Here is a 9,272-nt window from a genome sequence, read left to right as displayed (position 1 = left end):
AGAGCTGACCTCTGTTCTGTTCTTCACTGATTAACTACGTGAAATATGAACACACAGCAGACACTCCAAAACACATCCTCACCCTCTGCTTTCATGTTCTCTCTCTGTTTTGGGACGTGACCATGGTGCTGTGGAACAGCGCCGACACCTTGCCGGGATGAACTATACTCTCAAGACTAACTAGAGGGTTCTTGGAGGAACCTTCAGACTGTGCGGTTCTTTATACATTCTTCATGGAAAAATTGTGTGTCCAGAGTTTGCAATTCATGAGACATCCACCTGACTTAAAACATCACCCATCAAATACAGTGTAATCCACCTGACTGAAAACATCACCCATCAGATACAGTGTAATCCACCTGACTGAAAACATCACCCATCAGATACAGTGTAATCCACTTGACTGAAAACATCACCCATCACATACAGTGTAATCCACTTGACTGAAAACATCACCCTTCAGATATAGTGTAATCCACCTGACTGAAAACATCACCCATCAAATACAGTGTAATCCACCTGACTGAAAACATCACCCATCAGATACAGTGTAATCCACCTGACTGAAAACATCACCCATCAGATACAGTGTAATCCACCTGACTGAAAACATCACCCATCAGATACAGTGTAATCCACCTGACTGAAAACATCACCCATTAGATACAGTGTAATCCACCTGACTGAAAACATCACCCAGTATAGGAATAGTTTAAGTTAAGGTATAGGACTAGCCAGAAGAGGACTGGTCACCCCTCTGAGCCTGGGTCCTCTCTAGGTTTCTTCCTAAAATACGGCCTTCTTAGGGAGTTTTTCCTAGCCACTGAAATTCAACACTACTGTTGTTTGCTCCTTGGGGTTTAAGGCCGGCTGTCTCTGTAAAAGCACTTTGTGACAACTGCTGTTGTAAAAAGGGCTTTATAAATACATTTGATTGATTGAAAGTTTAAATTTAGGAATAGGACTAGTTTAAGTTTAGGTATTGGACTGGTTTTATGTTTAGGTATAGGACTGGTTTAAGTTTAGGAATAGGACTAGTTTAAGTTTAGGTATAGGACTAGTGTTATGTTTAAGTATAGGACTGGTTTTATGTTTAGGTATAGGACAGGATTTAGTTTAGGTAGTGGGTTGTAGGAGAATGTCTAAAATTTACAGTGTTGGACAAAAAGGTATTTAAAACGAAACTCCCTACAGATTGTCACTCAACATAGGTCAGATTTACCAGGCACAGGGAATTGGACATAAAATACAGATTAAAACAATGCAATATGAGGTAGCATGGTCTGAGAGTGAATTTTAATTAAATACAGTTTTATGTTTCATCTTTGCATCAACTTCTAAACACAACAGGTGTCCAGGGCTTATATGAGATAAAGGGTTCTCATCCTTCAGTGTGTTCCTCTCCACCAGTCAGAGCCAATCCTCTCCACCAGTCAGAGCCAATCCTCTCCACCAGTCAGAGCCAATCCTCTCCACCAGTCAGAGCCAATCCTCTCCACCAGTCAGAGCCAATCCTCTCCACCAGTCAGAGCCAATCTGATCCACCAGTCAGAGCCAATCCGATCCACCAGTCAGAGCCAATCCGATCCACCGGTCAGAGCCAATCCGGGGGGGGGGGGTTGAGACATCAGACAGAACTGCCTTCCCTCCCCATTCTCTAGCGACCCCTTGGGACAGGAAGCTTACTTACGGTCTTGTCTGCTGACTGCATTCTCCTTCCATTGAAGGTACTGTGTGAGATAATGAGTTAGCAGTGTGACGGTATGTGATTTTTTTTTTACTGTCCCAATAATTACTGACGACAGCAGTCTAAAGTCATTTGTTAAACCAGAACTAAAGTCTAATGTAATTGGTTAACCCAGAAATAAAGACTCATGTAATTGGTTAATCCAAAACTAGTCTCATGTATTTAGTTAGAACTAATCCAGAACTAATCAAATGCAACTGTATAACCCCAGAACTAAAGTCTCATGTAACTGGATAACCCCAGTCTATAGTCTCATATAATTGGTCAGATTGGGTTTTCTCCAGTCAGGGGAGAGGAATGGATGAATCAGAGTGCAGAGTAACAAACAAACTTTGAATAATAGAGGATAAGAAATAATCCAAGAATAGTGATCCTTTTCATGTACAATGTCAGCAAAATCTAGAGAAACTCAACCACCAATGTACATTGTCTTCACATGTCCAGCTGTATCGTGACGGATCACCACAGATGAGGACGACTGAGGGATTTAATGAGGAGAGGAAACCTTGAGGAACCTGCTAGAAACACAACCACGGTACTGTGGTTACACAACAGATTCAGTCACAACCGCAGATAACTGTATTTAAAAGTCCATTTAATACACAGTCACAACTCAATTTGGAGAAAAAGAGAAACAGAGATGAGGCCTGAGGTGATGTAACATGCGTCGTAGAGTATATTGCTAAAGCGTGGGTTTGAATCCTTCCCACCACCGCTCAGCCCAACGAACTGTGCCCTTTAGGGAATATTCTGTCCCGAGCCCCGGGATTCCCGACAGTGGACAGCTCTTTCAGTCCATGTCAAGCACTGATTAAAGTGTGTTGGTTGCCCCAGGAAGCTGGGATGTTGATTGTCTCCAAGCCGTTCAGCAGCACTAATGTACATCTTGTTATTAACATGGCCAGGATTGTGCACACTGCTCCCAGGTGACCGATACACAGGAAGCTTTCTTAGCAGTACCCATGATGCACTAGGAGGGGAAAAGAGACAGGGGAGGTAGTGAACCGCTCCTGAGACAGATTTTGTTCTAGGAATGTCACATCCTTTTCTGCTCACTGCTAGAATGGCTAAGCAGACAGAAACTGTCATTTGGGTTTTTTAATGCGAAGGTGAAGCACTCCGTGATCCTACCTAGCGTGTGTAATAATACGACATTTACCAAACTCTCTTATCTAAAGTGACTCATGATTGCATGTTTATGTATGAATGAAACAAGCGTTTGCGTAAAACATACAATGTGTTTCTCAGGAGAGCAGAACTACAGCAAGGTTGGTGTCGAACCGGATTACAGCGACTCGCCAGCGACTCATGTGGTGGGTTGGGGCACTGCAAGCTCCGTCGTTGTCACTGGTAGGTGAATGTGTTTTCATCCCAGTGTGGATGTGCTGGCAAATACTTCCAGGCCAAATGAGCAGCGCGACAACAGGGACGTTGGAGGAGACGTCTTCACCTTGGACTCACCCAAACCAGACAGGAGTTGCTGTAATGAGGTATGGCCATTAGGGCATATTGGACTTAGTTAATTAATTAGGAGGGGAGAAAATAGAAGGCCAAATATGTACAGAAAAATATACATCCTTCTGTGTGCTTCATCCAGTCATATCATATAGACTCCATTTGGTAATGCTGTCCAGAACTTAACATGAAGCTGGAACATGAGGCTTCCATCTATCTATCCGTCTGTCTGCCTGTATCGAAGCATCAGATGACTACTCCTCAACACAGACTGGACACATCTGGTACACACACCACACATTCCACACACACACATACACATACCACACACCACACATACACATACCACACACCGCACACACCACACCCACACACACACCACACACACACCACACACACATACACACACATACACACACCACACACACACTGGAAGGTTCCAGTGCAATATGATGCAGTGTACAGGCTGAGTCCTATGCAGTGTACAGGCTGAGTCCTATGCAGTGTACAGGCTGAGTCCTATGCAGTGTACAGCCTGAGTCCTATGCAGTGTACAGCCTGAGTCCTATGCAGTGTACAGGCTGTGTCCTATGCAGTGTACAGGCTGATTCCTGATGTGAGCCTTAGGCATCAATAAGCTTCATATCTGTGTTGGTTTATCCACTCTTCTTCTCAGCCAATTGGGGAATATGTTCATGTGTGAATGTGTTGTGTTAATTGCAGAACAATTAAAACGTTTCAGCTCTTAGAGCTTTCCATTCAAATTCAATTTACCACCAAGGCAACACAAACATGATTACTGTCAGCTGCAACTGTTGTTGGCAATTTTGTTGTTATGAATGTGAGTTAAGAACTGTCTGTTCATCCTAAATGGCAAACTATTCACCATGTTGCACACTAGTTTTAACTTTTGTACATACAGGGGATAGGGTGCCATTTGGAACGCTATCCCCTGTATTCTAATCCAGACCGTATTAAACAGTCTCGTGCCCCTGAGGAGTTTCCATCTGAAACACATGCAATAATAATTGCTTCTTAATCCAAGGAGACATTATCATCACTGTTCATTTCAATCTGTCTCCCTCTCTTTTCCTTCAAGCCTTTTTCCCCTACCCCGTTCTCCCTCTCTTTCCAGTCTTCCTTTCCCTCGGCTTCTATCTTACTCGCTCCTTCTGTCTGAGTCACTGAAGAGTTGAATCATTTATATAGTAATCATTTAGTCACAGTACAGTGGTTTAGTGCCCCCTACTGGCAGGTTGCATTCCTGATTTATTGTAGAGCTACAGAAATACAAAGATTGCCTCAATGCTGTTTAGATATTCATAGAAATTCTCCAAAAAGTTGGAACAAACTCAAAGTTCAAAAATAGATATAAAAAAACAAATTGCATTTTAACAGATAGTGTTTTTTCTATTCTGTCTTTTTGAAAAGGGAGGCGATTGAAGCAGAATAATGGTATATTCATCTTGGTCAGACCTCAGAAAGCAATTTCTATGCAAGGGCTTCGTACGGAAGATGTGCAACCTTTTCAATGTCGCAGGAATTACAGATGCAAATGGCAAGTGACCCCCCGCTGTTTGCTGTGTTCTGTTGTTCGCTGTGAGTTCATTAAAAACGCTGAGATGAAGAGGGGACAAGTACTCAAGTGGAAAATGCTGCATTTTTATTTTATTTAACAGCATTATGACTTGGCAGGTGAATCTAAATCAAAGCAAATACATTTTTTAAAATCCTGAAATACCTCAGATGCAGACATTACCTGCTAATTCTTTTTGTTGAAAATGTCAGGCAACGGCATATTATTTCTATTAAACATCCTTATCTTCAGCGTATTTACAATAACACATAATAACCCTTATTCATCTATTACCAGACAGGGTTGAATTACAGTAGGAACCCCAGGCTGTCTCTAATCTGGCTGTAATCTGACTGATCTGCGTGTTATCTGATCTCCTCAGTCAGAACACATCTAATCTCTCTTTGAAAGAAACAGGAAGTGGCAGACTTCAGAGAGACTTTTACTTCTGGGAAACTGAGATTAGAACTAATCTGACCACAGACAGTCAACTGGGCAGAACCAATCTGCTTGTGTTTATAAAAATCGGAACGGCCTTAATGACTAGAAGACAGGAAGTGTAGAAGTGTACACAATTTAGACAGACACCCACTATTTAGAAAGACACCCAGGCTGTTATTTAGCATCTGATCCACACAGGGACACAACAGATCAAGGCCCAGATCCACAAACGATCTCATAAACATCCATCTGTCCTTTTGGTCTTCTGCAGTGATTTGAAACTCATTAAGAAATGTACCTACATTACACAGCAGCAGCAGAGGGGAGTATTAGATTCAGAGACAGACAGAAAGACTACAGACGGACTCACAGACAGAAAGACTCACAAACAAAAAGAAAGACTCATGTACAGACAGACTCATGTACAGACAGAAAGATTCATAGACTCACAGACAAACAGAAAAACTCACATACAGACAGAAGGACACAGATAGACAGAAAGATTCACAGACAGGCAGAAAGACACACGGACAAAAAGAAAGACTCACAGACAAACAGAAAGACTCACAGACAAACAGAAAGACTCACAGACAAACAGAAAGACTCACAGACAAACAGAAAGACTCACAGACAAACAGAAAGACTCACAGACAGACAGACTCACGTACAAACAGAAAGACTCACAGTCAGACAGAAAGACTCACAGTCAGACAGAAAGACTCACATACAAACTTTAGGAGGACATAAGGTCCTGGTCCACACCTGTGGAGTACCTGGTTTGGGGGGTCTGTTGCTGTCCCTGTCCATCTGGTCATACTTCTGACTTAGTCTAAATTTAAATAGACTCTGGATTTAGCCCACATGCATTTATTAATTATTCCAAATGGTCTCTTAATATCTCACCCGGCACAGCCAGAAGAGGACTGGTCACCCCTCTGAGCCTGGGTCCTCTCTAGGTTTCTTCCATAAAATTTGACCTTCTTAGGGAGTTTTTCCTAGCCACTGAAATTCAACATTACTGTTGTTTGCTCCTTGGGGTTTAAGGCCGGGTGTCTCTTTAAAAGCACTTTGTGACAACTGCTGTTGTAAAAGGGGCTTCATAAATTAATTTGATTGATCTGACCCAGGCTAAAAAAATCAACACCACAGGCAACTTCAGCAAGGATGTGAATGACCTGAGGGACAAGGCAAGACACGTCTTCTACACCATCAAAAACAACAAACTCAATATCCCAATCGGCATCTGTCTTCAAATCCTCCAACCAGTCATAGAACCCATTGTCCTCTATTGTTATCAGGTCTGGGGCAACTTATCAACCAAGAATTAGCATGTTAGTCAAATGTAAAGTCATGGGACAACAAAGAACACCAAATAATAGAGTAGAATCAGGACAATACCAAATAGTTATTAACATCCAGAAAAAATCTGTTTAATTTTACCCCCACTGAAATGTTCTCTCAAACTTTCCTTAATAAACAAATGGAGGAGCAGGTAGAAACAGACAGGCAGAACGGTTGACAGACACAAACAGGCACACACACCAATAGACAGACAGACGGACAGACAGACAAACACAGACAAATAGACAGATACCCAGACAAAGAGCAGAAAAGGTGGTACTATTCTGTTAAAATATCAGGCAGTTTGGATTTTTTGCCAGACACAAATGCTATCAGATGACAGTAAGAAACACACCTACAGTAAAATGAATATGTAAGTGAGGTCTGTAATGGACCAATCACGCATCGGATGTCTGTTGTATTCAAGTCGACTCAGTGGGTCTAGCTGACTAATTGGACCCAGTCGGTGTCTGTCAATCAGACAGACAGACTACACTGGAGGGATGGGGTCGGCTTAAAGATCTGGAGTATTTCTATTTTTCACTATTTAAATTAACTTCATTATATTTGGTTCCTTAAATTCTGTTAATTGAAAGGCCCCCATGATCATTTTGACATCCGATGCTGTGTGGCTACAGAGTTGTGAAGCGATTCGGCCCATTAGTCTCCTCTACCGAAACACTGATGTGATTAATCGTTCAAATAAAAACTGTTCTGTGATTAATTACAAAGCCATGAACCATATCTGACTCTGTTGTTTATCATTTATCAATAAAGCAGAAGATAAGCCTTGTGGGATTCAGCACAATATATAAATATATATTATAATATATAATAATTCTGGGGAGGCTTGTCCAAAATGAGGGAGGGTGGAGCAACATGTTCCATTTGTTTCTCATTGGGCAGTAGGTTCATTCTTCAGGAGGGTTTTGTTTCTCATTGGGCAGTAGGTTCATTCTTCAGGAGGGTTGTGTTTCTCATTGGGCAGTAGGTTCATTCTTCAGGAGGGTTGTGTTTCTCATTGGGCAATAGGTTCATTCTTCAGGAGGGTTGTGTTTCTCATTGGGCAGTAGGTTCATTCTCTGGTTTATTAATCATTTTACAGGTTTGTCCATGTTAATTTTCCCCCTTTAGCTAAACGTATTAATGTGCTTTCATTTAACTCCCCTAACAAGGAATTTCGGTATGACTTTTCGAAAAGCTCACCACAGGTCAACGTAGCCTATCAGGCCTGGTCTGCAACAGATTAACTAGCAATGATGCCACACATAAAATCATTCAAAACCACTTCCATTGTCTATATATGTTAATCTACTCAGAGATAGAGGGATGGTTGTGGAACAGTGAAGGGGTCAGGTACACCATTGGCTGGAAAGAAACATGAACCTCGACATTCAACAAGCTCCGCTGTTTCATGTTTAGTACTTATTCTAGCTAGATCAACCTACAATATCACACTTCATAATTACACTTCTGTTGTCAAGTTAAGGCTGTAAGTGCAAACTGTGGTGTCATTGAAGACTCGTCTCATTGGCCAGGGGTTTGTATCCCGGTGGCAGCATATAGTAGCCAGGGCGGATGTGGGACAGTACTTTCATGCAGGCTTGGAATTTAATCATTTTAGGGGCAAGGCCTTTTGGCCTTCGGTGTCACAAAAATGTCTAGGGCACAAAGGCCATTGAGTGAAATAAGAGGATCTGGAGCTTACAAATAAAACAACTTGAATTGCTGATAACAAAAAAACGTGCATGACATAAAAACGTACATCATTCACTTGTTTAATATCATACTTTGAATAATAATTTATTTTGACTGATATGGTTTTTCTGCATAAAAAGTTACATTACCATGTTTTAATCCTTGAAATGACATCTATTGACAATTATGGCTAGCTAGCCAGAAGGCTAACATTACCTCAGTTACCAAAAGTAAATCGCGAAGTAGGCCTATCTGCTAATGTCACAATGAGTATGACCTAAACATATAGTGACTTATTTGTGCACAGAGCAAGTAATTTTAGTTTTTAATCTTTCACCACAAACGCTGCCATGTCGAGTGATGTCAGACCTAATGTTACTTCTCCAAGCTCTCAAAAACCATTAAAGTGTATTCTCCCACTCAGAGGTTGGAATTTTCACAGTTGCACATGAACGCACCTTCCAAAACAGAGAGGTTTGATTCAGGTAAGCACTAAATAAGTCAGCTATCTATCGATAACTAGTTAGCTTGCTTACCTGTATGTAGTCCGTTCTTGTGGTTGTTCTCAGTTGCGAACTACAAACTTACGAAAAAACAGATGACCGCGATGGTGGGCGTAGGGTGTACCATGATTTTCGGGGCATCACGGTCAGAGCGAAAAGCGACGATGGCCGTGGCCGTCTAGAAATTCTGACGCTGCTGTCATGTCTTGTTGGTCAAAAGTGACTCCTTCTGGCAGGTCTGGGACCTGCAGCGTCAATCGCTTTTGTCGGCAGGGGAATGCATTCTCCTCGAAGCGCACAGGTAGGGTACTTCCTGGTTTTTGTAAGCAGTGGCATAAAAAGCACAACAGCTTGGTGAGACGTGCAAAGGAGGGCACATTTCGATCTCGGTCTCTCCTGACCTGCACCCTTCTACAGAGCTGCAATGAGCCAGGCGCTAATCACAAATTGTACAGGAAATTTGCTTAATGAATGTATTCAATGTTTTCATCCATTCATTCCATTCGGATCA

General features: G+C 41.9%; 1 long non-coding RNA gene across 1 annotated transcript; it reads right to left on the bottom strand.

The window, feature by feature from the left end:
* Positions 1 to 2,419: 2,419 nt before the first annotated feature.
* Positions 2,420 to 9,062, bottom strand: LOC109614926. Its single transcript, XR_002195928.2, has 3 exons — positions 8,795 to 9,062; positions 2,982 to 3,227; positions 2,420 to 2,717 (listed from the first exon to the last, which is right to left on the bottom strand). It is a non-coding gene; the product is annotated as an uncharacterized LOC109614926 (long non-coding RNA).
* Positions 9,063 to 9,272: the final 210 nt, after the last annotated feature.

Source organism: Esox lucius, chromosome 22 (genome assembly GCF_011004845.1).
Source record: "Esox lucius isolate fEsoLuc1 chromosome 22, fEsoLuc1.pri, whole genome shotgun sequence".
NCBI lineage: Eukaryota > Metazoa > Chordata > Actinopteri > Esociformes > Esocidae > Esox > Esox lucius.
The sequence above is the reverse complement of the archived record's forward strand: the minus strand, read 5'-3'. Positions and strand labels throughout refer to the sequence as shown.